A 27,568-nucleotide genomic window follows, 5' to 3' on the forward strand; every position below is an offset into this window, starting at 1 on the left:
GCAAAGACAAATGCTTCCAGCCATCCATTGCACTAATGGATTGGTCATCAGCTGGCTGTCTATGTCCCGCATCAATATAGACCAAAGTACAGAGGGTTAGGCTATGCTATAGTGCACCTACCTGATGCATCAGAAGGTGCGAGGCCCTTGCTAAATTCTGTGCACAGACTTTGAGATCTATGCTTTAGACTGTATCTAAACCTGCTCCAACATGGACTGACATTCTGGCCTACTTTCAGCCGATGCGACTTGTCTGTCGCTGAACAGTCGCTTTTTATGTATTCAGCACCTATGTATAATGTTGTAAAAATGCTCTAGAAGCTAAAGTCGCAGAAATGTCACACATATTTGGCATGCAACTTTCTGTGCGACAAATTCAGACAGGAAAAATCAGTATAAATCCTTAGAAAATTATCCCCCAGTGTCTCCATCTGCTGGCGGTATTGAATAAGCATTGCTGCACTGATGGGGTATGCATTAGACGAAAAAAAAGAAGAAAAAGAAGAATAATACGCCCAGAAAAGAGGCGAAAAGGAGAAAAACGTAAAAAAACGTGAAAAAAAAGTAAGAGGAAGAGAAGGGAAAAAAAGGTGGAAATGGGTTTAAAAGTGATTTCGGCGGAGAAATATATATATATATATATATATATATATATATATATATATATATACGCGCACACACACACATATATATAAACGTATTCTCCGTTGAGATATTGCAGCCGCTGCTGTGTCCAGGCCCAGGAGCCTTAGCACTGTGCTGTGATGTCACTCAATACCACTGACATCACTAGGTGTAAACAACATCTCTCCTTTGCTGTGTATGTGACTATGGAGCTGTTTGGTGATGTCGTCTATTATGGCCTTCATAGAAGCAACAGGAGATTGTTGCATCCATCTAGAACCCTCAGAACTACAGTGCTATGATGTCACTCACTTCCACAGGCCTTGCAGAGTGTAAACAACAACAACCCAGCTTTGTCGTGTATGTAACCATAGGGATTGTGATGTCACCTAGAACCTTCACAGCAGCGACAGCTTTATGAGGAGCATCAGCACTGCTCTGCCTGAGCAGAACCATCACCGCCATAGGTTGTCAAATAACCCGGATTTAACCCACACAGGTAAGTCCAATGGGGTGCAGGCATGTCCTCTATGCTTACAGCTTCCCGTGGGTGTTGGTTTGATACCGTTTGGGGACAGCCAAGGAGGCATCTGCAGGCAACAAAGGTAGGTGTGTGCTTGTGTGTGTGTTTCCTATGCAGATCCTAAGCCCAGTGTCACATGCAAGTAGGAGGAGTAAGAAGGGTTCCTGGCAAATCCGGGTTATGGATTGCATTTAAAAAGGCCCCGTGGGAGTGCAATGGGCCCCTGTCTTGCTGCTTAGCAATAATGGTATGGGTTTAGGTTCTGCTGTGTGTACTGGTGGTTGACTGCCCCCCAGCCCAGAGTGTGCATGGAAAATTGTCTGGCAGCCTCCCTGACAGCAAGCAGTGATAGTGCCCATGAAGGGGACCTTGTTGGGCCCGCCCCTTTCACGGTTATCGCTTCTCGGCCTTTTGGCTAAGATCAAGTGTAGTATCTGTTCTTATCAGTTTAATATCTGATACGTCCCCTATCTGGGGACCATATATTAAATGGATTTTTGAGAACGGGGGCCGATTTCGAAGCTTGCTTCCGTCGCCCTATGCATTGACCCGATATGGCAGTATCTTCGGGTACAGTGCACCACCCCCTTACAGGGTTAAAAAGAAAGATTCCTACTTTCATTGCTACCTGCTTGCTGGCTAGCCAGCTAGCCAGCCCTGTGGGCCTTGCTGCTGCTGCTGCTGCTGCAGCCAAAAAACAAAAGGTGGTGCTGCTGCTGCTTCTGCTGCTTCTGCTTGTGTCTGGCCGCTGTTGGAGCGTCCAGGCACAGGACTTCTGCTGCTGCTGACTAAATGGCCTCCTTAATTGGATCATTTGAGTAGCCAGCACACCTGTGCAGGTAGGGCATGACATGATAGGCAGCTGCCTTGATAGCGGGTGGGTGCTGAATGTTCCTAATTGACAAAATAAGATTAATGCTTATGAAGAAATATAAAATCTCATCCCTTCCCCAATATCGCGCCACACCCCTACCCCTTAATTCCCTGGTTGAACTTGATGGACATATGTCTTTTTTCGACCGTACTAACTATGTAACTATGTAACATAACATGGGGGGGTCTCCTGGCTGTTCACACAGGTGTGTCATTGCTGTACATTGACCATGCATTGCTTCTGTGGTATTGCAAAGGCAAAGACAAATGCTTCCAGCCATCCATTGCACTAATGGATTGGTCATCAGCTGGCTGTCTATGTCCCGCATCAATATAGACCAAAGTACAGAGGGTTAGGCTATGCTATAGTGCACCTACCTGATGCATCAGAAGGTGCGAGGCCCTTGCTAAATTCTGTGCACAGACTTTGAGATCTATGCTTTAGACTGTATCTAAACCTGCTCCAACATGGACTGACATTCTGGCCTACTTTCAGCCGATGCGACTTGTCTGTCGCTGAACAGTCGCTTTTTATGTATTCAGCACCTATGTATAATGTTGTAAAAATGCTCTAGAAGCTAAAGTCGCAGAAATGTCACACATATTTGGCCTGCAACTTTCTGTGCGACAAATTCAGACAGGAAAAATCAGTATAAATCCTTAGAAAATTATCCCCCAGTGTCTCCATCTGCTGGCGGTATTGAATAAGCATTGCTGCACTGATGGGGTATGCATTAGACGAAAAAAAAGAAGAAAAAGAAGAATAATACGCCCAGAAAAGAGGCGAAAAGGAGAAAAACGTAAAAAAACGTGAAAAAAAAGTAAGAGGAAGAGAAGGGAAAAAAAGGTGGAAATGGGTTTAAAAGTGATTTCGGCGGAGAATATATATATATATATATATATATATATATATATATATATATACGCGCACACACACACATATATATAAACGTATTCTCCGTTGAGATATTGCAGCCGCTGCTGTGTCCAGGCCCAGGAGCCTTAGCACTGTGCTGTGATGTCACTCAATACCACTGACATCACTAGGTGTAAACAACATCTCTCCTTTGCTGTGTATGTGACTATGGAGCTGTTTGGTGATGTCGTCTATTATGGCCTTCATAGAAGCAACAGGAGATTGTTGCATCCATCTAGAACCCTCAGAACTACAGTGCTATGATGTCACTCACTTCCACAGGCCTTGCAGAGTGTAAACAACAACAACCCAGCTTTGTCGTGTATGTAACCATAGGGATTGTGATGTCACCTAGAACCTTCACAGCAGCGACAGCTTTATGAGGAGCATCAGCACTGCTCTGCCTGAGCAGAACCATCACCGCCATAGGTTGTCAAATAACCCGGATTTAACCCACACAGGTAAGTCCAATGGGGTGCAGGCATGTCCTCTATGCTTACAGCTTCCCGTGGGTGTTGGTTTGATACCGTTTGGGGACAGCCAAGGAGGCATCTGCAGGCAACAAAGGTAGGTGTGTGCTTGTGTGTGTGTTTCCTATGCAGATCCTAAGCCCAGTGTCACATGCAAGTAGGAGGAGTAAGAAGGGTTCCTGGCAAATCCGGGTTATGGATTGCATTTAAAAAGGCCCCGTGGGAGTGCAATGGGCCCCTGTCTTGCTGCTTAGCAATAATGGTATGGGTTTAGGTTCTGCTGTGTGTACTGGTGGTTGACTGCCCCCCAGCCCAGAGTGTGCATGGAAAATTGTCTGGCAGCCTCCCTGACAGCAAGCAGTGATAGTGCCCATGAAGGGGACCTTGTTGGGCCCGCCCCTTTCACGGTTATCGCTTCTCGGCCTTTTGGCTAAGATCAAGTGTAGTATCTGTTCTTATCAGTTTAATATCTGATACGTCCCCTATCTGGGGACCATATATTAAATGGATTTTTGAGAACGGGGGCCGATTTCGAAGCTTGCTTCCGTCGCCCTATGCATTGACCCGATATGGCAGTATCTTCGGGTACAGTGCACCACCCCCTTACAGGGTTAAAAAGAAAGATTCCTACTTTCATTGCTACCTGCTTGCTGGCTAGCCAGCTAGCCAGCCCTGTGGGCCTTGCTGCTGCTGCTGCTGCTGCTGCAGCCAAAAAACAAAAGGTGGTGCTGCTGCTGCTTCTGCTGCTTCTGCTTGTGTCTGGCCGCTGTTGGAGCGTCCAGGCACAGGACTTCTGCTGCTGCTGACTAAATGGCCTCCTTAATTGGATCATTTGAGTAGCCAGCACACCTGTGCAGGTAGGGCATGACATGATAGGCAGCTGCCTTGATAGCGGGTGGGTGCTGAATGTTCCTAATTGACAAAATAAGATTAATGCTTATGAAGAAATATAAAATCTCATCCCTTCCCCAATATCGCGCCACACCCCTACCCCTTAATTCCCTGGTTGAACTTGATGGACATATGTCTTTTTTCGACCGTACTAACTATGTAACTATGTAACATAACATGGGGGGGTCTCCTGGCTGTTCACACAGGTGTGTCATTGCTGTACATTGACCATGCATTGCTTCTGTGGTATTGCAAAGGCAAAGACAAATGCTTCCAGCCATCCATTGCACTAATGGATTGGTCATCAGCTGGCTGTCTATGTCCCGCATCAATATAGACCAAAGTACAGAGGGTTAGGCTATGCTATAGTGCAATAGTGCACCTACCTGATGCATCAGAAGGTGCGAGGCCCTTGCTAAATTCTGTGCACAGACTTTGAGATCTATGCTTTAGACTGTATCTAAACCTGCTCCAACATGGACTGACATTCTGGCCTACTTTCAGCCGATGCGACTTGTCTGTCGCTGAACAGTCGCTTTTTATGTATTCAGCACCTATGTATAATGTTGTAAAAATGCTCTAGAAGCTAAAGTCGCAGAAATGTCACACATATTTGGCCTGCAACTTTCTGTGCGACAAATTCAGACAGGAAAAATCAGTATAAATCCTTAGAAAATTATCCCCCAGTGTCTCCATCTGCTGGCGGTATTGAATAAGCATTGCTGCACTGATGGGGTATGCATTAGACGAAAAAAAAGAAGAAAAAGAAGAATAATACGCCCAGAAAAGAGGCGAAAAGGAGAAAAACGTAAAAAAACGTGAAAAAAAAGTAAGAGGAAGAGAAGGGAAAAAAAGGTGGAAATGGGTTTAAAAGTGATTTCGGCGGAGAAATATATATATATATATATATATATATATATATATATATATATATACGCGCACACACACACATATATATAAACGTATTCTCCGTTGAGATATTGCAGCCGCTGCTGTGTCCAGGCCCAGGAGCCTTAGCACTGTGCTGTGATGTCACTCAATACCACTGACATCACTAGGTGTAAACAACATCTCTCCTTTGCTGTGTATGTGACTATGGAGCTGTTTGGTGATGTCGTCTATTATGGCCTTCATAGAAGCAACAGGAGATTGTTGCATCCATCTAGAACCCTCAGAACTACAGTGCTATGATGTCACTCACTTCCACAGGCCTTGCAGAGTGTAAACAACAACAACCCAGCTTTGTCGTGTATGTAACCATAGGGATTGTGATGTCACCTAGAACCTTCACAGCAGCGACAGCTTTATGAGGAGCATCAGCACTGCTCTGCCTGAGCAGAACCATCACCGCCATAGGTTGTCAAATAACCCGGATTTAACCCACACAGGTAAGTCCAATGGGGTGCAGGCATGTCCTCTATGCTTACAGCTTCCCGTGGGTGTTGGTTTGATACCGTTTGGGGACAGCCAAGGAGGCATCTGCAGGCAACAAAGGTAGGTGTGTGCTTGTGTGTGTGTTTCCTATGCAGATCCTAAGCCCAGTGTCACATGCAAGTAGGAGGAGTAAGAAGGGTTCCTGGCAAATCCGGGTTATGGATTGCATTTAAAAAGGCCCCGTGGGAGTGCAATGGGCCCCTGTCTTGCTGCTTAGCAATAATGGTATGGGTTTAGGTTCTGCTGTGTGTACTGGTGGTTGACTGCCCCCCAGCCCAGAGTGTGCATGGAAAATTGTCTGGCAGCCTCCCTGACAGCAAGCAGTGATAGTGCCCATGAAGGGGACCTTGTTGGGCCCGCCCCTTTCACGGTTATCGCTTCTCGGCCTTTTGGCTAAGATCAAGTGTAGTATCTGTTCTTATCAGTTTAATATCTGATACGTCCCCTATCTGGGGACCATATATTAAATGGATTTTTGAGAACGGGGGCCGATTTCGAAGCTTGCTTCCGTCGCCCTATGCATTGACCCGATATGGCAGTATCTTCGGGTACAGTGCACCACCCCCTTACAGGGTTAAAAAGAAAGATTCCTACTTTCATTGCTACCTGCTTGCTGGCTAGCCAGCTAGCCAGCCCTGTGGGCCTTGCTGCTGCTGCTGCTGCTGCTGCAGCCAAAAAACAAAAGGTGGTGCTGCTGCTGCTTCTGCTGCTTCTGCTTGTGTCTGGCCGCTGTTGGAGCGTCCAGGCACAGGACTTCTGCTGCTGCTGACTAAATGGCCTCCTTAATTGGATCATTTGAGTAGCCAGCACACCTGTGCAGGTAGGGCATGACATGATAGGCAGCTGCCTTGATAGCGGGTGGGTGCTGAATGTTCCTAATTGACAAAATAAGATTAATGCTTATGAAGAAATATAAAATCTCATCCCTTCCCCAATATCGCGCCACACCCCTACCCCTTAATTCCCTGGTTGAACTTGATGGACATATGTCTTTTTTCGACCGTACTAACTATGTAACTATGTAACATAACATGGGGGGGTCTCCTGGCTGTTCACACAGGTGTGTCATTGCTGTACATTGACCATGCATTGCTTCTGTGGTATTGCAAAGGCAAAGACAAATGCTTCCAGCCATCCATTGCACTAATGGATTGGTCATCAGCTGGCTGTCTATGTCCCGCATCAATATAGACCAAAGTACAGAGGGTTAGGCTATGCTATAGTGCACCTACCTGATGCATCAGAAGGTGCGAGGCCCTTGCTAAATTCTGTGCACAGACTTTGAGATCTATGCTTTAGACTGTATCTAAACCTGCTCCAACATGGACTGACATTCTGGCCTACTTTCAGCCGATGCGACTTGTCTGTCGCTGAACAGTCGCTTTTTATGTATTCAGCACCTATGTATAATGTTGTAAAAATGCTCTAGAAGCTAAAGTCGCAGAAATGTCACACATATTTGGCCTGCAACTTTCTGTGCGACAAATTCAGACAGGAAAAATCTGTATAAATCCTTAGAAAATTATCCCCCAGTGTCTCCATCTGCTGGCGGTATTGAATAAGCATTGCTGCACTGATGGGGTATGCATTAGACGAAAAAAAAGAAGAAAAAGAAGAATAATACGCCCAGAAAAGAGGCGAAAAGGAGAAAAACGTAAAAAAACGTGAAAAAAAAGTAAGAGGAAGAGAAGGGAAAAAAAGGTGGAAATGGGTTTAAAAGTGATTTCGGCGGAGAAATATATATATATATATATATATATATATATATATATATATATATACGCGCACACACACACATATATATAAACGTATTCTCCGTTGAGATATTGCAGCCGCTGCTGTGTCCAGGCCCAGGAGCCTTAGCACTGTGCTGTGATGTCACTCAATACCACTGACATCACTAGGTGTAAACAACATCTCTCCTTTGCTGTGTATGTGACTATGGAGCTGTTTGGTGATGTCGTCTATTATGGCCTTCATAGAAGCAACAGGAGATTGTTGCATCCATCTAGAACCCTCAGAACTACAGTGCTATGATGTCACTCACTTCCACAGGCCTTGCAGAGTGTAAACAACAACAACCCAGCTTTGTCGTGTATGTAACCATAGGGATTGTGATGTCACCTAGAACCTTCACAGCAGCGACAGCTTTATGAGGAGCATCAGCACTGCTCTGCCTGAGCAGAACCATCACCGCCATAGGTTGTCAAATAACCCGGATTTAACCCACACAGGTAAGTCCAATGGGGTGCAGGCATGTCCTCTATGCTTACAGCTTCCCGTGGGTGTTGGTTTGATACCGTTTGGGGACAGCCAAGGAGGCATCTGCAGGCAACAAAGGTAGGTGTGTGCTTGTGTGTGTGTTTCCTATGCAGATCCTAAGCCCAGTGTCACATGCAAGTAGGAGGAGTAAGAAGGGTTCCTGGCAAATCCGGGTTATGGATTGCATTTAAAAAGGCCCCGTGGGAGTGCAATGGGCCCCTGTCTTGCTGCTTAGCAATAATGGTATGGGTTTAGGTTCTGCTGTGTGTACTGGTGGTTGACTGCCCCCCAGCCCAGAGTGTGCATGGAAAATTGTCTGGCAGCCTCCCTGACAGCAAGCAGTGATAGTGCCCATGAAGGGGACCTTGTTGGGCCCGCCCCTTTCACGGTTATCGCTTCTCGGCCTTTTGGCTAAGATCAAGTGTAGTATCTGTTCTTATCAGTTTAATATCTGATACGTCCCCTATCTGGGGACCATATATTAAATGGATTTTTGAGAACGGGGGCCGATTTCGAAGCTTGCTTCCGTCGCCCTATGCATTGACCCGATATGGCAGTATCTTCGGGTACAGTGCACCACCCCCTTACAGGGTTAAAAAGAAAGATTCCTACTTTCATTGCTACCTGCTTGCTGGCTAGCCAGCTAGCCAGCCCTGTGGGCCTTGCTGCTGCTGCTGCTGCTGCTGCAGCCAAAAAACAAAAGGTGGTGCTGCTGCTGCTTCTGCTGCTTCTGCTTGTGTCTGGCCGCTGTTGGAGCGTCCAGGCACAGGACTTCTGCTGCTGCTGACTAAATGGCCTCCTTAATTGGATCATTTGAGTAGCCAGCACACCTGTGCAGGTAGGGCATGACATGATAGGCAGCTGCCTTGATAGCGGGTGGGTGCTGAATGTTCCTAATTGACAAAATAAGATTAATGCTTATGAAGAAATATAAAATCTCATCCCTTCCCCAATATCGCGCCACACCCCTACCCCTTAATTCCCTGGTTGAACTTGATGGACATATGTCTTTTTTCGACCGTACTAACTATGTAACTATGTAACATAACATGGGGGGGTCTCCTGGCTGTTCACACAGGTGTGTCATTGCTGTACATTGACCATGCATTGCTTCTGTGGTATTGCAAAGGCAAAGACAAATGCTTCCAGCCATCCATTGCACTAATGGATTGGTCATCAGCTGGCTGTCTATGTCCCGCATCAATATAGACCAAAGTACAGAGGGTTAGGCTATGCTATAGTGCACCTACCTGATGCATCAGAAGGTGCGAGGCCCTTGCTAAATTCTGTGCACAGACTTTGAGATCTATGCTTTAGACTGTATCTAAACCTGCTCCAACATGGACTGACATTCTGGCCTACTTTCAGCCGATGCGACTTGTCTGTCGCTGAACAGTCGCTTTTTATGTATTCAGCACCTATGTATAATGTTGTAAAAATGCTCTAGAAGCTAAAGTCGCAGAAATGTCACACATATTTGGCCTGCAACTTTCTGTGCGACAAATTCAGACAGGAAAAATCAGTATAAATCCTTAGAAAATTATCCCCCAGTGTCTCCATCTGCTGGCGGTATTGAATAAGCATTGCTGCACTGATGGGGTATGCATTAGACGAAAAAAAAGAAGAAAAAGAAGAATAATACGCCCAGAAAAGAGGCGAAAAGGAGAAAAACGTAAAAAAAACGTGAAAAAAAAGTAAGAGGAAGAGAAGGGAAAAAAAGGTGGAAATGGGTTTAAAAGTGATTTCGGCGGAGAAATATATATATATATATATATATATATATATATATATATATATATACGCGCACACACACACATATATATAAACGTATTCTCCGTTGAGATATTGCAGCCGCTGCTGTGTCCAGGCCCAGGAGCCTTAGCACTGTGCTGTGATGTCACTCAATACCACTGACATCACTAGGTGTAAACAACATCTCTCCTTTGCTGTGTATGTGACTATGGAGCTGTTTGGTGATGTCGTCTATTATGGCCTTCATAGAAGCAACAGGAGATTGTTGCATCCATCTAGAACCCTCAGAACTACAGTGCTATGATGTCACTCACTTCCACAGGCCTTGCAGAGTGTAAACAACAACAACCCAGCTTTGTCGTGTATGTAACCATAGGGATTGTGATGTCACCTAGAACCTTCACAGCAGCGACAGCTTTATGAGGAGCATCAGCACTGCTCTGCCTGAGCAGAACCATCACCGCCATAGGTTGTCAAATAACCCGGATTTAACCCACACAGGTAAGTCCAATGGGGTGCAGGCATGTCCTCTATGCTTACAGCTTCCCGTGGGTGTTGGTTTGATACCGTTTGGGGACAGCCAAGGAGGCATCTGCAGGCAACAAAGGTAGGTGTGTGCTTGTGTGTGTGTTTCCTATGCAGATCCTAAGCCCAGTGTCACATGCAAGTAGGAGGAGTAAGAAGGGTTCCTGGCAAATCCGGGTTATGGATTGCATTTAAAAAGGCCCCGTGGGAGTGCAATGGGCCCCTGTCTTGCTGCTTAGCAATAATGGTATGGGTTTAGGTTCTGCTGTGTGTACTGGTGGTTGACTGCCCCCCAGCCCAGAGTGTGCATGGAAAATTGTCTGGCAGCCTCCCTGACAGCAAGCAGTGATAGTGCCCATGAAGGGGACCTTGTTGGGCCCGCCCCTTTCACGGTTATCGCTTCTCGGCCTTTTGGCTAAGATCAAGTGTAGTATCTGTTCTTATCAGTTTAATATCTGATACGTCCCCTATCTGGGGACCATATATTAAATGGATTTTTGAGAACGGGGGCCGATTTCGAAGCTTGCTTCCGTCGCCCTATGCATTGACCCGATATGGCAGTATCTTCGGGTACAGTGCACCACCCCCTTACAGGGTTAAAAAGAAAGATTCCTACTTTCATTGCTACCTGCTTGCTGGCTAGCCAGCTAGCCAGCCCTGTGGGCCTTGCTGCTGCTGCTGCTGCTGCTGCAGCCAAAAAACAAAAGGTGGTGCTGCTGCTGCTTCTGCTGCTTCTGCTTGTGTCTGGCCGCTGTTGGAGCGTCCAGGCACAGGACTTCTGCTGCTGCTGACTAAATGGCCTCCTTAATTGGATCATTTGAGTAGCCAGCACACCTGTGCAGGTAGGGCATGACATGATAGGCAGCTGCCTTGATAGCGGGTGGGTGCTGAATGTTCCTAATTGACAAAATAAGATTAATGCTTATGAAGAAATATAAAATCTCATCCCTTCCCCAATATCGCGCCACACCCCTACCCCTTAATTCCCTGGTTGAACTTGATGGACATATGTCTTTTTTCGACCGTACTAACTATGTAACTATGTAACATAACATGGGGGGGTCTCCTGGCTGTTCACACAGGTGTGTCATTGCTGTACATTGACCATGCATTGCTTCTGTGGTATTGCAAAGGCAAAGACAAATGCTTCCAGCCATCCATTGCACTAATGGATTGGTCATCAGCTGGCTGTCTATGTCCCGCATCAATATAGACCAAAGTACAGAGGGTTAGGCTATGCTATAGTGCAATAGTGCACCTACCTGATGCATCAGAAGGTGCGAGGCCCTTGCTAAATTCTGTGCACAGACTTTGAGATCTATGCTTTAGACTGTATCTAAACCTGCTCCAACATGGACTGACATTCTGGCCTACTTTCAGCCGATGCGACTTGTCTGTCGCTGAACAGTCGCTTTTTATGTATTCAGCACCTATGTATAATGTTGTAAAAATGCTCTAGAAGCTAAAGTCGCAGAAATGTCACACATATTTGGCCTGCAACTTTCTGTGCGACAAATTCAGACAGGAAAAATCAGTATAAATCCTTAGAAAATTATCCCCCAGTGTCTCCATCTGCTGGCGGTATTGAATAAGCATTGCTGCACTGATGGGGTATGCATTAGACGAAAAAAAAGAAGAAAAAGAAGAATAATACGCCCAGAAAAGAGGCGAAAAGGAGAAAAACGTAAAAAAACGTGAAAAAAAAGTAAGAGGAAGAGAAGGGAAAAAAAGGTGGAAATGGGTTTAAAAGTGATTTCGGCGGAGAAATATATATATATATATATATATATATATATATATATATATATATACGCGCACACACACACATATATATAAACGTATTCTCCGTTGAGATATTGCAGCCGCTGCTGTGTCCAGGCCCAGGAGCCTTAGCACTGTGCTGTGATGTCACTCAATACCACTGACATCACTAGGTGTAAACAACATCTCTCCTTTGCTGTGTATGTGACTATGGAGCTGTTTGGTGATGTCGTCTATTATGGCCTTCATAGAAGCAACAGGAGATTGTTGCATCCATCTAGAACCCTCAGAACTACAGTGCTATGATGTCACTCACTTCCACAGGCCTTGCAGAGTGTAAACAACAACAACCCAGCTTTGTCGTGTATGTAACCATAGGGATTGTGATGTCACCTAGAACCTTCACAGCAGCGACAGCTTTATGAGGAGCATCAGCACTGCTCTGCCTGAGCAGAACCATCACCGCCATAGGTTGTCAAATAACCCGGATTTAACCCACACAGGTAAGTCCAATGGGGTGCAGGCATGTCCTCTATGCTTACAGCTTCCCGTGGGTGTTGCTTTGATACCGTTTGGGGACAGCCAAGGAGGCATCTGCAGGCAACAAAGGTAGGTGTGTGCTTGTGTGTGTGTTTCCTATGCAGATCCTAAGCCCAGTGTCACATGCAAGTAGGAGGAGTAAGAAGGGTTCCTGGCAAATCCGGGTTATGGATTGCATTTAAAAAGGCCCCGTGGGAGTGCAATGGGCCCCTGTCTTGCTGCTTAGCAATAATGGTATGGGTTTAGGTTCTGCTGTGTGTACTGGTGGTTGACTGCCCCCCAGCCCAGAGTGTGCATGGAAAATTGTCTGGCAGCCTCCCTGACAGCAAGCAGTGATAGTGCCCATGAAGGGGACCTTGTTGGGCCCGCCCCTTTCACGGTTATCGCTTCTCGGCCTTTTGGCTAAGATCAAGTGTAGTATCTGTTCTTATCAGTTTAATATCTGATACGTCCCCTATCTGGGGACCATATATTAAATGGATTTTTGAGAACGGGGGCCGATTTCGAAGCTTGCTTCCGTCGCCCTATGCATTGACCCGATATGGCAGTATCTTCGGGTACAGTGCACCACCCCCTTACAGGGTTAAAAAGAAAGATTCCTACTTTCATTGCTACCTGCTTGCTGGCTAGCCAGCTAGCCAGCCCTGTGGGCCTTGCTGCTGCTGCTGCTGCTGCTGCAGCCAAAAAACAAAAGGTGGTGCTGCTGCTGCTTCTGCTGCTTCTGCTTGTGTCTGGCCGCTGTTGGAGCGTCCAGGCACAGGACTTCTGCTGCTGCTGACTAAATGGCCTCCTTAATTGGATCATTTGAGTAGCCAGCACACCTGTGCAGGTAGGGCATGACATGATAGGCAGCTGCCTTGATAGCGGGTGGGTGCTGAATGTTCCTAATTGACAAAATAAGATTAATGCTTATGAAGAAATATAAAATCTCATCCCTTCCCCAATATCGCGCCACACCCCTACCCCTTAATTCCCTGGTTGAACTTGATGGACATATGTCTTTTTTCGACCGTACTAACTATGTAACTATGTAACATAACATGGGGGGGTCTCCTGGCTGTTCACACAGGTGTGTCATTGCTGTACATTGACCATGCATTGCTTCTGTGGTATTGCAAAGGCAAAGACAAATGCTTCCAGCCATCCATTGCACTAATGGATTGGTCATCAGCTGGCTGTCTATGTCCCGCATCAATATAGACCAAAGTACAGAGGGTTAGGCTATGCTATAGTGCACCTACCTGATGCATCAGAAGGTGCGAGGCCCTTGCTAAATTCTGTGCACAGACTTTGAGATCTATGCTTTAGACTGTATCTAAACCTGCTCCAACATGGACTGACATTCTGGCCTACTTTCAGCCGATGCGACTTGTCTGTCGCTGAACAGTCGCTTTTTATGTATTCAGCACCTATGTATAATGTTGTAAAAATGCTCTAGAAGCTAAAGTCGCAGAAATGTCACACATATTTGGCCTGCAACTTTCTGTGCGACAAATTCAGACAGGAAAAATCAGTATAAATCCTTAGAAAATTATCCCCCAGTGTCTCCATCTGCTGGCGGTATTGAATAAGCATTGCTGCACTGATGGGGTATGCATTAGACGAAAAAAAAGAAGAAAAAGAAGAATAATACGCCCAGAAAAGAGGCGAAAAGGAGAAAAATGTAAAAAAACGTGAAAAAAAAGTAAGAGGAAGAGAAGGGAAAAAAAGGTGGAAATGGGTTTAAAAGTGATTTCGGCGGAGAAATATATATATATATATATATATATATATATATATATATATATATATACGCGCACACACACACATATATATAAACGTATTCTCCGTTGAGATATTGCAGCCGCTGCTGTGTCCAGGCCCAGGAGCCTTAGCACTGTGCTGTGATGTCACTCAATACCACTGACATCACTAGGTGTAAACAACATCTCTCCTTTGCTGTGTATGTGACTATGGAGCTGTTTGGTGATGTCGTCTATTATGGCCTTCATAGAAGCAACAGGAGATTGTTGCATCCATCTAGAACCCTCAGAACTACAGTGCTATGATGTCACTCACTTCCACAGGCCTTGCAGAGTGTAAACAACAACAACCCAGCTTTGTCGTGTATGTAACCATAGGGATTGTGATGTCACCTAGAACCTTCACAGCAGCGACAGCTTTATGAGGAGCATCAGCACTGCTCTGCCTGAGCAGAACCATCACCGCCATAGGTTGTCAAATAACCCGGATTTAACCCACACAGGTAAGTCCAATGGGGTGCAGGCATGTCCTCTATGCTTACAGCTTCCCGTGGGTGTTGGTTTGATACCGTTTGGGGACAGCCAAGGAGGCATCTGCAGGCAACAAAGGTAGGTGTGTGCTTGTGTGTGTGTTTCCTATGCAGATCCTAAGCCCAGTGTCACATGCAAGTAGGAGGAGTAAGAAGGGTTCCTGGCAAATCCGGGTTATGGATTGCATTTAAAAAGGCCCCGTGGGAGTGCAATGGGCCCCTGTCTTGCTGCTTAGCAATAATGGTATGGGTTTAGGTTCTGCTGTGTGTACTGGTGGTTGACTGCCCCCCAGCCCAGAGTGTGCATGGAAAATTGTCTGGCAGCCTCCCTGACAGCAAGCAGTGATAGTGCCCATGAAGGGGACCTTGTTGGGCCCGCCCCTTTCACGGTTATCGCTTCTCGGCCTTTTGGCTAAGATCAAGTGTAGTATCTGTTCTTATCAGTTTAATATCTGATACGTCCCCTATCTGGGGACCATATATTAAATGGATTTTTGAGAACGGGGGCCGATTTCGAAGCTTGCTTCCGTCGCCCTATGCATTGACCCGATATGGCAGTATCTTCGGGTACAGTGCACCACCCCCTTACAGGGTTAAAAAGAAAGATTCCTACTTTCATTGCTACCTGCTTGCTGGCTAGCCAGCTAGCCAGCCCTGTGGGCCTTGCTGCTGCTGCTGCTGCTGCTGCAGCCAAAAAACAAAAGGTGGTGCTGCTGCTGCTTCTGCTGCTTCTGCTTGTGTCTGGCCGCTGTTGGAGCGTCCAGGCACAGGACTTCTGCTGCTGCTGACTAAATGGCCTCCTTAATTGGATCATTTGAGTAGCCAGCACACCTGTGCAGGTAGGGCATGACATGATAGGCAGCTGCCTTGATAGCGGGTGGGTGCTGAATGTTCCTAATTGACAAAATAAGATTAATGCTTATGAAGAAATATAAAATCTCATCCCTTCCCCAATATCGCGCCACACCCCTACCCCTTAATTCCCTGGTTGAACTTGATGGACATATGTCTTTTTTCGACCGTACTAACTATGTAACTATGTAACATAACATGGGGGGGTCTCCTGGCTGTTCACACAGGTGTGTCATTGCTGTACATTGACCATGCATTGCTTCTGTGGTATTGCAAAGGCAAAGACAAATGCTTCCACCATCCATTGCACTAATGGATTGGTCATCAGCTGGCTGTCTATGTCCCGCATCAATATAGACCAAAGTACAGAGGGTTAGGCTATGCTATAGTGCACCTACCTGATGCATCAGAAGGTGCGAGGCCCTTGCTAAATTCTGTGCACAGACTTTGAGATCTATGCTTTAGACTGTATCTAAACCTGCTCCAACATGGACTGACATTCTGGCCTACTTTCAGCCGATGCGACTTGTCTGTCGCTGAACAGTCGCTTTTTATGTATTCAGCACCTATGTATAATGTTGTAAAAATGCTCTAGAAGCTAAAGTCGCAGAAATGTCACACATATTTGGCCTGCAACTTTCTGTGCGACAAATTCAGACAGGAAAAATCAGTATAAATCCTTAGAAAATTATCCCCCAGTGTCTCCATCTGCTGGCGGTATTGAATAAGCATTGCTGCACTGATGGGGTATGCATTAGACGAAAAAAAAGAAGAAAAAGAAGAATAATACGCCCAGAAAAGAGGCGAAAAGGAGAAAAACGTAAAAAAACGTGAAAAAAAAGTAAGAGGAAGAGAAGGGAAAAAAAGGTGGAAATGGGTTTAAAAGTGATTTCGGCGGAGAAATATATATATATATATATATATATATATATATATATATATATACGCGCACACACACACATATATATAAACGTATTCTCCGTTGAGATATTGCAGCCGCTGCTGTGTCCAGGCCCAGGAGCCTTAGCACTGTGCTGTGATGTCACTCAATACCACTGACATCACTAGGTGTAAACAACATCTCTCCTTTGCTGTGTATGTGACTATGGAGCTGTTTGGTGATGTCGTCTATTATGGCCTTCATAGAAGCAACAGGAGATTGTTGCATCCATCTAGAACCCTCAGAACTACAGTGCTATGATGTCACTCACTTCCACAGGCCTTGCAGAGTGTAAACAACAACAACCCAGCTTTGTCGTGTATGTAACCATAGGGATTGTGATGTCACCTAGAACCTTCACAGCAGCGACAGCTTTATGAGGAGCATCAGCACTGCTCTGCCTGAGCAGAACCATCACCGCCATAGGTTGTCAAATAACCCGGATTTAACCCACACAGGTAAGTCCAATGGGGTGCAGGCATGTCCTCTATGCTTACAGCTTCCCGTGGGTGTTGGTTTGATACCGTTTGGGGACAGCCAAGGAGGCATCTGCAGGCAACAAAGGTAGGTGTGTGCTTGTGTGTGTGTTTCCTATGCAGATCCTAAGCCCAGTGTCACATGCAAGTAGGAGGAGTAAGAAGGGTTCCTGGCAAATCCGGGTTATGGATTGCATTTAAAAAGGCCCCGTGGGAGTGCAATGGGCCCCTGTCTTGCTGCTTAGCAATAATGGTATGGGTTTAGGTTCTGCTGTGTGTACTGGTGGTTGACTGCCCCCCAGCCCAGAGTGTGCATGGAAAATTGTCTGGCAGCCTCCCTGACAGCAAGCAGTGATAGTGCCCATGAAGGGGACCTTGTTGGGCCCGCCCCTTTCACGGTTATCGCTTCTCGGCCTTTTGGCTAAGATCAAGTGTAGTATCTGTTCTTATCAGTTTAATATCTGATACGTCCCCTATCTGGGGACCATATATTAAATGGATTTTTGAGAACGGGGGCCGATTTCGAAGCTTGCTTCCGTCGCCCTATGCATTGACCCGATATGGCAGTATCTTCGGGTACAGTGCACCACCCCCTTACAGGGTTAAAAAGAAAGATTCCTACTTTCATTGCTACCTGCTTGCTGGCTAGCCAGCTAGCCAGCCCTGTGGGCCTTGCTGCTGCTGCTGCTGCTGCTGCTGCAGCCAAAAAACAAAAGGTGGTGCTGCTGCTGCTTCTGCTGCTTCTGCTTGTGTCTGGCCGCTGTTGGAGCGTCCAGGCACAGGACTTCTGCTGCTGCTGACTAAATGGCCTCCTTAATTGGATCATTTGAGTAGCCAGCACACCTGTGCAGGTAGGGCATGACATGATAGGCAGCTGCCTTGATAGCGGGTGGGTGCTGAATGTTCCTAATTGACAAAATAAGATTAATGCTTATGAAGAAATATAAAATCTCATCCCTTCCCCAATATCGCGCCACACCCCTACCCCTTAATTCCCTGGTTGAACTTGATGGACATATGTCTTTTTTCGACCGTACTAACTATGTAACTATGTAACATAACATGGGGGGGTCTCCTGGCTGTTCACACAGGTGTGTCATTGCTGTACATTGACCATGCATTGCTTCTGTGGTATTGCAAAGGCAAAGACAAATGCTTCCAGCCATCCATTGCACTAATGGATTGGTCATCAGCTGGCTGTCTATGTCCCGCATCAATATAGACCAAAGTACAGAGGGTTAGGCTATGCTATAGTGCACCTACCTGATGCATCAGAAGGTGCGAGGCCCTTGCTAAATTCTGTGCACAGACTTTGAGATCTATGCTTTAGACTGTATCTAAACCTGCTCCAACATGGACTGACATTCTGGCCTACTTTCAGCCGATGCGACTTGTCTGTCGCTGAACAGTCGCTTTTTATGTATTCAGCACCTATGTATAATGTTGTAAAAATGCTCTAGAAGCTAAAGTCGCAGAAATGTCACACATATTTGGCCTGCAACTTTCTGTGCGACAAATTCAGACAGGAAAAATCAGTATAAATCCTTAGAAAATTATCCCCCAGTGTCTCCATCTGCTGGCGGTATTGAATAAGCATTGCTGCACTGATGGGGTATGCATTAGACGAAAAAAAAGAAGAAAAAGAAGAATAATACGCCCAGAAAAGAGGCGAAAAGGAGAAAAACGTAAAAAAACGTGAAAAAAAAGTAAGAGGAAGAGAAGGGAAAAAAAGGTGGAAATGGGTTTAAAAGTGATTTCGGCGGAGAAATATATATATATATATATATATATATATATATATATATATACGCGCACACACACACATATATATAAACGTATTCTCCGTTGAGATATTGCAGCCGCTGCTGTGTCCAGGCCCAGGAGCCTTAGCACTGTGCTGTGATGTCACTCAATACCACTGACATCACTAGGTGTAAACAACATCTCTCCTTTGCTGTGTATGTGACTATGGAGCTGTTTGGTGATGTCGTCTATTATGGCCTTCATAGAAGCAACAGGAGATTGTTGCATCCATCTAGAACCCTCAGAACTACAGTGCTATGATGTCACTCACTTCCACAGGCCTTGCAGAGTGTAAACAACAACAACCCAGCTTTGTCGTGTATGTAACCATAGGGATTGTGATGTCACCTAGAACCTTCACAGCAGCGACAGCTTTATGAGGAGCATCAGCACTGCTCTGCCTGAGCAGAACCATCACCGCCATAGGTTGTCAAATAACCCGGATTTAACCCACACAGGTAAGTCCAATGGGGTGCAGGCATGTCCTCTATGCTTACAGCTTCCCGTGGGTGTTGGTTTGATACCGTTTGGGGACAGCCAAGGAGGCATCTGCAGGCAACAAAGGTAGGTGTGTGCTTGTGTGTGTGTTTCCTATGCAGATCCTAAGCCCAGTGTCACATGCAAGTAGGAGGAGTAAGAAGGGTTCCTGGCAAATCCGGGTTATGGATTGCATTTAAAAAGGCCCCGTGGGAGTGCAATGGGCCCCTGTCTTGCTGCTTAGCAATAATGGTATGGGTTTAGGTTCTGCTGTGTGTACTGGTGGTTGACTGCCCCCCAGCCCAGAGTGTGCATGGAAAATTGTCTGGCAGCCTCCCTGACAGCAAGCAGTGATAGTGCCCATGAAGGGGACCTTGTTGGGCCCGCCCCTTTCACGGTTATCGCTTCTCGGCCTTTTGGCTAAGATCAAGTGTAGTATCTGTTCTTATCAGTTTAATATCTGATACGTCCCCTATCTGGGGACCATATATTAAATGGATTTTTGAGAACGGGGGCCGATTTCGAAGCTTGCTTCCGTCGCCCTATGCATTGACCCGATATGGCAGTATCTTCGGGTACAGTGCACCACCCCCTTACAGGGTTAAAAAGAAAGATTCCTACTTTCATTGCTACCTGCTTGCTGGCTAGCCAGCTAGCCAGCCCTGTGGGCCTTGCTGCTGCTGCTGCTGCTGCTGCAGCCAAAAAACAAAAGGTGGTGCTGCTGCTGCTTCTGCTGCTTCTGCTTGTGTCTGGCCGCTGTTGGAGCGTCCAGGCACAGGACTTCTGCTGCTGCTGACTAAATGGCCTCCTTAATTGGATCATTTGAGTAGCCAGCACACCTGTGCAGGTAGGGCATGACATGATAGGCAGCTGCCTTGATAGCGGGTGGGTGCTGAATGTTCCTAATTGACAAAATAAGATTAATGCTTATGAAGAAATATAAAATCTCATCCCTTCCCCAATATCGCGCCACACCCCTACCCCTTAATTCCCTGGTTGAACTTGATGGACATATGTCTTTTTTCGACCGTACTAACTATGTAACTATGTAACATAACATGGGGGGGTCTCCTGGCTGTTCACACAGGTGTGTCATTGCTGTACATTGACCATGCATTGCTTCTGTGGTATTGCAAAGGCAAAGACAAATGCTTCCAGCCATCCATTGCACTAATGGATTGGTCATCAGCTGGCTGTCTATGTCCCGCATCAATATAGACCAAAGTACAGAGGGTTAGGCTATGCTATAGTGCACCTACCTGATGCATCAGAAGGTGCGAGGCCCTTGCTAAATTCTGTGCACAGACTTTGAGATCTATGCTTTAGACTGTATCTAAACCTGCTCCAACATGGACTGACATTCTGGCCTACTTTCAGCCGATGCGACTTGTCTGTCGCTGAACAGTCGCTTTTTATGTATTCAGCACCTATGTATAATGTTGTAAAAATGCTCTAGAAGCTAAAGTCGCAGAAATGTCACACATATTTGGCCTGCAACTTTCTGTGCGACAAATTCAGACAGGAAAAATCAGTATAAATCCTTAGAAAATTATCCCCCAGTGTCTACATCTGCTGGCGGTATTGAATAAGCATTGCTGCACTGATGGGGTATGCATTAGACGAAAAAAAAGAAGAAAAAGAAGAATAATACGCCCAGAAAAGAGGCGAAAAGGAGAAAAACGTAAAAAAACGTGAAAAAAAAGTAAGAGGAAGAGAAGGGAAAAAAAGGTGGAAATGGGTTTAAAAGTGATTTCGGCGGAGAAATATATATATATATATATATATATATATATATATATATATATATACGCGCACACACACACATATATATAAACGTATTCTCCGTTGAGATATTGCAGCCGCTGCTGTGTCCAGGCCCAGGAGCCTTAGCACTGTGCTGTGATGTCACTCAATACCACTGACATCACTAGGTGTAAACAACATCTCTCCTTTGCTGTGTATGTGACTATGGAGCTGTTTGGTGATGTCGTCTATTATGGCCTTCATAGAAGCAACAGGAGATTGTTGCATCCATCTAGAACCCTCAGAACTACAGTGCTATGATGTCACTCACTTCCACAGGCCTTGCAGAGTGTAAACAACAACAACCCAGCTTTGTCGTGTATGTAACCATAGGGATTGTGATGTCACCTAGAACCTTCACAGCAGCGACAGCTTTATGAGGAGCATCAGCACTGCTCTGCCTGAGCAGAACCATCACCGCCATAGGTTGTCAAATAACCCGGATTTAACCCACACAGGTAAGTCCAATGGGGTGCAGGCATGTCCTCTATGCTTACAGCTTCCCGTGGGTGTTGGTTTGATACCGTTTGGGGACAGCCAAGGAGGCATCTGCAGGCAACAAAGGTAGGTGTGTGCTTGTGTGTGTGTTTCCTATGCAGATCCTAAGCCCAGTGTCACATGCAAGTAGGAGGAGTAAGAAGGGTTCCTGGCAAATCCGGGTTATGGATTGCATTTAAAAAGGCCCCGTGGGAGTGCAATGGGCCCCTGTCTTGCTGCTTAGCAATAATGGTATGGGTTTAGGTTCTGCTGTGTGTACTGGTGGTTGACTGCCCCCCAGCCCAGAGTGTGCATGGAAAATTGTCTGGCAGCCTCCCTGACAGCAAGCAGTGATAGTGCCCATGAAGGGGACCTTGTTGGGCCCGCCCCTTTCACGGTTATCGCTTCTCGGCCTTTTGGCTAAGATCAAGTGTAGTATCTGTTCTTATCAGTTTAATATCTGATACGTCCCCTATCTGGGGACCATATATTAAATGGATTTTTGAGAACGGGGGCCGATTTCGAAGCTTGCTTCCGTCGCCCTATGCATTGACCCGATATGGCAGTATCTTCGGGTACAGTGCACCACCCCCTTACAGGGTTAAAAAGAAAGATTCCTACTTTCATTGCTACCTGCTTGCTGGCTAGCCAGCTAGCCAGCCCTGTGGGCCTTGCTGCTGCTGCTGCTGCTGCTGCTGCCAAAAAACAAAAGGTGGTGCTGCTGCTGCTTCTGCTGCTTCTGCTTGTGTCTGGCCGCTGTTGGAGCGTCCAGGCACAGGACTTCTGCTGCTGCTGACTAAATGGCCTCCTTAATTGGATCATTTGAGTAGCCAGCACACCTGTGCAGGTAGGGCATGACATGATAGGCAGCTGCCTTGATAGCGGGTGGGTGCTGAATGTTCCTAATTGACAAAATAAGATTAATGCTTATGAAGAAATATAAAATCTCATCCCTTCCCCAATATCGCGCCACACCCCTACCCCTTAATTCCCTGGTTGAACTTGATGGACATATGTCTTTTTTCGACCGTACTAACTATGTAACTATGTAACATAACATGGGGGGGTCTCCTGGCTGTTCACACAGGTGTGTCATTGCTGTACATTGACCATGCATTGCTTCTGTGGTATTGCAAAGGCAAAGACAAATGCTTCCAGCCATCCATTGCACTAATGGATTGGTCATCAGCTGGCTGTCTATGTCCCGCATCAATATAGACCAAAGTACAGAGGGTTAGGCTATGCTATAGTGCACCTACCTGATGCATCAGAAGGTGCGAGGCCCTTGCTAAATTCTGTGCACAGACTTTGAGATCTATGCTTTAGACTGTATCTAAACCTGCTCCAACATGGACTGACATTCTGGCCTACTTTCAGCCGATGCGACTTGTCTGTCGCTGAACAGTCGCTTTTTATGTATTCAGCACCTATGTATAATGTTGTAAAAATGCTCTAGAAGCTAAAGTCGCAGAAATGTCACACATATTTGGCCTGCAACTTTCTGTGCGACAAATTCAGACAGGAAAAATCAGTATAAATCCTTAGAAAATTATCCCCCAGTGTCTCCATCTGCTGGCGGTATTGAATAAGCATTGCTGCACTGATGGGGTATGCATTAGACGAAAAAAAAGAAGAAAAAGAAGAATAATACGCCCAGAAAAGAGGCGAAAAGGAGAAAAACGTAAAAAAACGTGAAAAAAAAGTAAGAGGAAGAGAAGGGAAAAAAAGGTGGAAATGGGTTTAAAAGTGATTTCGGCGGAGAAATATATATATATATATATATATATATATATATATATATATATATATACGCGCACACACACACATATATATAAACGTATTCTCCGTTGAGATATTGCAGCCGCTGCTGTGTCCAGGCCCAGGAGCCTTAGCACTGTGCTGTGATGTCACTCAATACCACTGACATCACTAGGTGTAAACAACATCTCTCCTTTGCTGTGTATGTGACTATGGAGCTGTTTGGTGATGTTGTCTATTATGGCCTTCATAGAAGCAACAGGAGATTGTTGCATCCATCTAGAACCCTCAGAACTACAGTGCTATGATGTCACTCACTTCCACAGGCCTTGCAGAGTGTAAACAACAACAACCCAGCTTTGTCGTGTATGTAACCATAGGGATTGTGATGTCACCTAGAACCTTCACAGCAGCGACAGCTTTATGAGGAGCATCAGCACTGCTCTGCCTGAGCAGAACCATCACCGCCATAGGTTGTCAAATAACCCGGATTTAACCCACACAGGTAAGTCCAATGGGGTGCAGGCATGTCCTCTATGCTTACAGCTTCCCGTGGGTGTTGGTTTGATACCGTTTGGGGACAGCCAAGGAGGCATCTGCAGGCAACAAAGGTAGGTGTGTGCTTGTGTGTGTGTTTCCTATGCAGATCCTAAGCCCAGTGTCACATGCAAGTAGGAGGAGTAAGAAGGGTTCCTGGCAAATCCGGGTTATGGATTGCATTTAAAAAGGCCCCGTGGGAGTGCAATGGGCCCCTGTCTTGCTGCTTAGCAATAATGGTATGGGTTTAGGTTCTGCTGTGTGTACTGGTGGTTGACTGCCCCCCAGCCCAGAGTGTGCATGGAAAATTGTCTGGCAGCCTCCCTGACAGCAAGCAGTGATAGTGCCCATGAAGGGGACCTTGTTGGGCCCGCCCCTTTCACGGTTATCGCTTCTCGGCCTTTTGGCTAAGATCAAGTGTAGTATCTGTTCTTATCAGTTTAATATCTGATACGTCCCCTATCTGGGGACCATATATTAAATGGATTTTTGAGAACGGGGGCCGATTTCGAAGCTTGCTTCCGTCGCCCTATGCATTGACCCGATATGGCAGTATCTTCGGGTACAGTGCACCACCCCCTTACAGGGTTAAAAAGAAAGATTCCTACTTTCATTGCTACCTGCTTGCTGGCTAGCCAGCTAGCCAGCCCTGTGGGCCTTGCTGCTGCTGCTGCTGCTGCTGCAGCCAAAAAACAAAAGGTGGTGCTGCTGCTGCTTCTGCTGCTTCTGCTTGTGTCTGGCCGCTGTTGGAGCGTCCAGGCACAGGACTTCTGCTGCTGCTGACTAAATGGCCTCCTTAATTGGATCATTTGAGTAGCCAGCACACCTGTGCAGGTAGGGCATGACATGATAGGCAGCTGCCTTGATAGCGGGTGGGTGCTGAATGTTCCTAATTGACAAAATAAGATTAATGCTTATGAAGAAATATAAAATCTCATCCCTTCCCCAATATCGCGCCACACCCCTACCCCTTAATTCCCTGGTTGAACTTGATGGACATATGTCTTTTTTCGACCGTACTAACTATGTAACTATGTAACATAACATGGGGGGGTCTCCTGGCTGTTCACACAGGTGTGTCATTGCTGTACATTGACCATGCATTGCTTCTGTGGTATTGCAAAGGCAAAGACAAATGCTTCCAGCCATCCATTGCACTAATGGATTGGTCATCAGCTGGCTGTCTATGTCCCGCATCAATATAGACCAAAGTACAGAGGGTTAGGCTATGCTATAGTGCACCTACCTGATGCATCAGAAGGTGCGAGGCCCTTGCTAAATTCTGTGCACAGACTTTGAGATCTATGCTTTAGACTGTATCTAAACCTGCTCCAACATGGACTGACATTCTGGCCTACTTTCAGCCGATGCGACTTGTCTGTCGCTGAACAGTCGCTTTTTATGTATTCAGCACCTATGTATAATGTTGTAAAAATGCTCTAGAAGCTAAAGTCGCAGAAATGTCACACATATTTGGCCTGCAACTTTCTGTGCGACAAATTCAGACAGGAAAAATCAGTATAAATCCTTAGAAAATTATCCCCCAGTGTCTCCATCTGCTGGCGGTATTGAATAAGCATTGCTGCACTGATGGGGTATGCATTAGACGAAAAAAAAGAAGAAAAAGAAGAATAATACGCCCAGAAAAGAGGCGAAAAGGAGAAAAACGTAAAAAAACGTGAAAAAAAAGTAAGAGGAAGAGAAGGGAAAAAAAGGTGGAAATGGGTTTAAAAGTGATTTCGGCGGAGAAATATATATATATATATATATATATATATATATATATATATATACGCGCACACACACACATATATATAAACGTATTCTCCGTTGAGATATTGCAGCCGCTGCTGTGTCCAGGCCCAGGAGCCTTAGCACTGTGCTGTGATGTCACTCAATACCACTGACATCACTAGGTGTAAACAACATCTCTCCTTTGCTGTGTATGTGACTATGGAGCTGTTTGGTGATGTCGTCTATTATGGCCTTCATAGAAGCAACAGGAGATTGTTGCATCCATCTAGAACCCTCAGAACTACAGTGCTATGATGTCACTCACTTCCACAGGCCTTGCAGAGTGTAAACAACAACAACCCAGCTTTGTCGTGTATGTAACCATAGGGATTGTGATGTCACCTAGAACCTTCACAGCAGCGACAGCTTTATGAGGAGCATCAGCACTGCTCTGCCTGAGCAGAACCATCACCGCCATAGGTTGTCAAATAACCCGGATTTAACCCACACAGGTAAGTCCAATGGGGTGCAGGCATGTCCTCTATGCTTACAGCTTCCCGTGGGTGTTGGTTTGATACCGTTTGGGGACAGCCAAGGAGGCATCTGCAGGCAACAAAGGTAGGTGTGTGCTTGTGTGTGTGTTTCCTATGCAGATCCTAAGCCCAGTGTCACATGCAAGTAGGAGGAGTAAGAAGGGTTCCTGGCAAATCCGGGTTATGGATTGCATTTAAAAAGGCCCCGTGGGAGTGCAATGGGCCCCTGTCTTGCTGCTTAGCAATAATGGTATGGGTTTAGGTTCTGCTGTGTGTACTGGTGGTTGACTGCCCCCCAGCCCAGAGTGTGCATGGAAAATTGTCTGGCAGCCTCCCTGACAGCAAGCAGTGATAGTGCCCATGAAGGGGACCTTGTTGGGCCCGCCCCTTTCACGGTTATCGCTTCTCGGCCTTTTGGCTAAGATCAAGTGTAGTATCTGTTCTTATCAGTTTAATATCTGATACGTCCCCTATCTGGGGACCATATATTAAATGGATTTTTGAGAACGGGGGCCGATTTCGAAGCTTGCTTCCGTCGCCCTATGCATTGACCCGATATGGCAGTATCTTCGGGTACAGTGCACCACCCCCTTACAGGGTTAAAAAGAAAGATTCCTACTTTCATTGCTACCTGCTTGCTGGCTAGCCAGCTAGCCAGCCCTGTGGGCCTTGCTGCTGCTGCTGCTGCTGCTGCAGCCAAAAAACAAAAGGTGGTGCTGCTGCTGCTTCTGCTGCTTCTGCTTGTGTCTGGCCGCTGTTGGAGCGTCCAGGCACAGGACTTCTGCTGCTGCTGACTAAATGGCCTCCTTAATTGGATCATTTGAGTAGCCAGCACACCTGTGCAGGTAGGGCATGACATGATAGGCAGCTGCCTTGATAGCGGGTGGGTGCTGAATGTTCCTAATTGACAAAATAAGATTAATGCTTATGAAGAAATATAAAATCTCATCCCTTCCCCAATATCGCGCCACACCCCTACCCCTTAATTCCCTGGTTGAACTTGATGGACATATGTCTTTTTTCGACCGTACTAACTATGTAACTATGTAACATAACATGGGGGGGTCTCCTGGCTGTTCACACAGGTGTGTCATTGCTGTACATTGACCATGCATTGCTTCTGTGGTATTGCAAAGGCAAAGACAAATGCTTCCAGCCATCCATTGCACTAATGGATTGGTCATCAGCTGGCTGTCTATGTCCCGCATCAATATAGACCAAAGTACAGAGGGTTAGGCTATGCTATAGTGCACCTACCTGATGCATCAGAAGGTGCGAGGCCCTTGCTAAATTCTGTGCACAGACTTTGAGATCTATGCTTTAGACTGTATCTAA

The 27,568-nt window shown here is 46.0% G+C and overlaps 12 non-coding genes across 12 annotated transcripts; all 12 read left to right on the forward strand.

Annotated features, from left to right (window-relative positions):
- The first annotated feature begins 1,542 nt into the window (after positions 1 to 1,542).
- Positions 1,543 to 1,733, forward strand: LOC130316839 (U2 spliceosomal RNA). Its single transcript, XR_008864051.1, has one exon. It is a non-coding gene; the product is annotated as a U2 spliceosomal RNA (small nuclear RNA).
- A 2,083-nt stretch (positions 1,734 to 3,816) lies between these two features.
- LOC130316840 (U2 spliceosomal RNA) lies at positions 3,817 to 4,007 on the forward strand. Its single transcript, XR_008864052.1, has one exon. It is a non-coding gene; the product is annotated as a U2 spliceosomal RNA (small nuclear RNA).
- A 2,097-nt stretch (positions 4,008 to 6,104) lies between these two features.
- Positions 6,105 to 6,295, forward strand: LOC130316841 (U2 spliceosomal RNA). The gene has a single exon (XR_008864053.1). It is a non-coding gene; the product is annotated as a U2 spliceosomal RNA (small nuclear RNA).
- A 2,089-nt stretch (positions 6,296 to 8,384) lies between these two features.
- Positions 8,385 to 8,575, forward strand: LOC130316842 (U2 spliceosomal RNA). Its single transcript, XR_008864054.1, has one exon. It is a non-coding gene; the product is annotated as a U2 spliceosomal RNA (small nuclear RNA).
- Positions 8,576 to 10,665: 2,090 nt separating this feature from the next.
- On the forward strand, positions 10,666 to 10,856 carry LOC130316843 (U2 spliceosomal RNA). The gene has a single exon (XR_008864055.1). It is a non-coding gene; the product is annotated as a U2 spliceosomal RNA (small nuclear RNA).
- Positions 10,857 to 12,953: 2,097 nt separating this feature from the next.
- Positions 12,954 to 13,144, forward strand: LOC130316844 (U2 spliceosomal RNA). The gene has a single exon (XR_008864056.1). It is a non-coding gene; the product is annotated as a U2 spliceosomal RNA (small nuclear RNA).
- Positions 13,145 to 15,235: 2,091 nt separating this feature from the next.
- Positions 15,236 to 15,426, forward strand: LOC130316846 (U2 spliceosomal RNA). Its single transcript, XR_008864057.1, has one exon. It is a non-coding gene; the product is annotated as a U2 spliceosomal RNA (small nuclear RNA).
- A 2,086-nt stretch (positions 15,427 to 17,512) lies between these two features.
- LOC130316848 (U2 spliceosomal RNA) lies at positions 17,513 to 17,703 on the forward strand. The gene has a single exon (XR_008864059.1). It is a non-coding gene; the product is annotated as a U2 spliceosomal RNA (small nuclear RNA).
- A 2,088-nt stretch (positions 17,704 to 19,791) lies between these two features.
- LOC130316849 (U2 spliceosomal RNA) lies at positions 19,792 to 19,982 on the forward strand. Its single transcript, XR_008864060.1, has one exon. It is a non-coding gene; the product is annotated as a U2 spliceosomal RNA (small nuclear RNA).
- A 2,089-nt stretch (positions 19,983 to 22,071) lies between these two features.
- Positions 22,072 to 22,262, forward strand: LOC130316850 (U2 spliceosomal RNA). Its single transcript, XR_008864061.1, has one exon. It is a non-coding gene; the product is annotated as a U2 spliceosomal RNA (small nuclear RNA).
- Positions 22,263 to 24,353: 2,091 nt separating this feature from the next.
- Positions 24,354 to 24,544, forward strand: LOC130316851 (U2 spliceosomal RNA). The gene has a single exon (XR_008864062.1). It is a non-coding gene; the product is annotated as a U2 spliceosomal RNA (small nuclear RNA).
- A 2,087-nt stretch (positions 24,545 to 26,631) lies between these two features.
- Positions 26,632 to 26,822, forward strand: LOC130316852 (U2 spliceosomal RNA). The gene has a single exon (XR_008864063.1). It is a non-coding gene; the product is annotated as a U2 spliceosomal RNA (small nuclear RNA).
- Positions 26,823 to 27,568: the final 746 nt, after the last annotated feature.

The sequence above is a fragment of the Hyla sarda genome, unplaced genomic scaffold (assembly GCF_029499605.1).
Source record: "Hyla sarda isolate aHylSar1 unplaced genomic scaffold, aHylSar1.hap1 scaffold_197, whole genome shotgun sequence".
NCBI lineage: Eukaryota > Metazoa > Chordata > Amphibia > Anura > Hylidae > Hyla > Hyla sarda.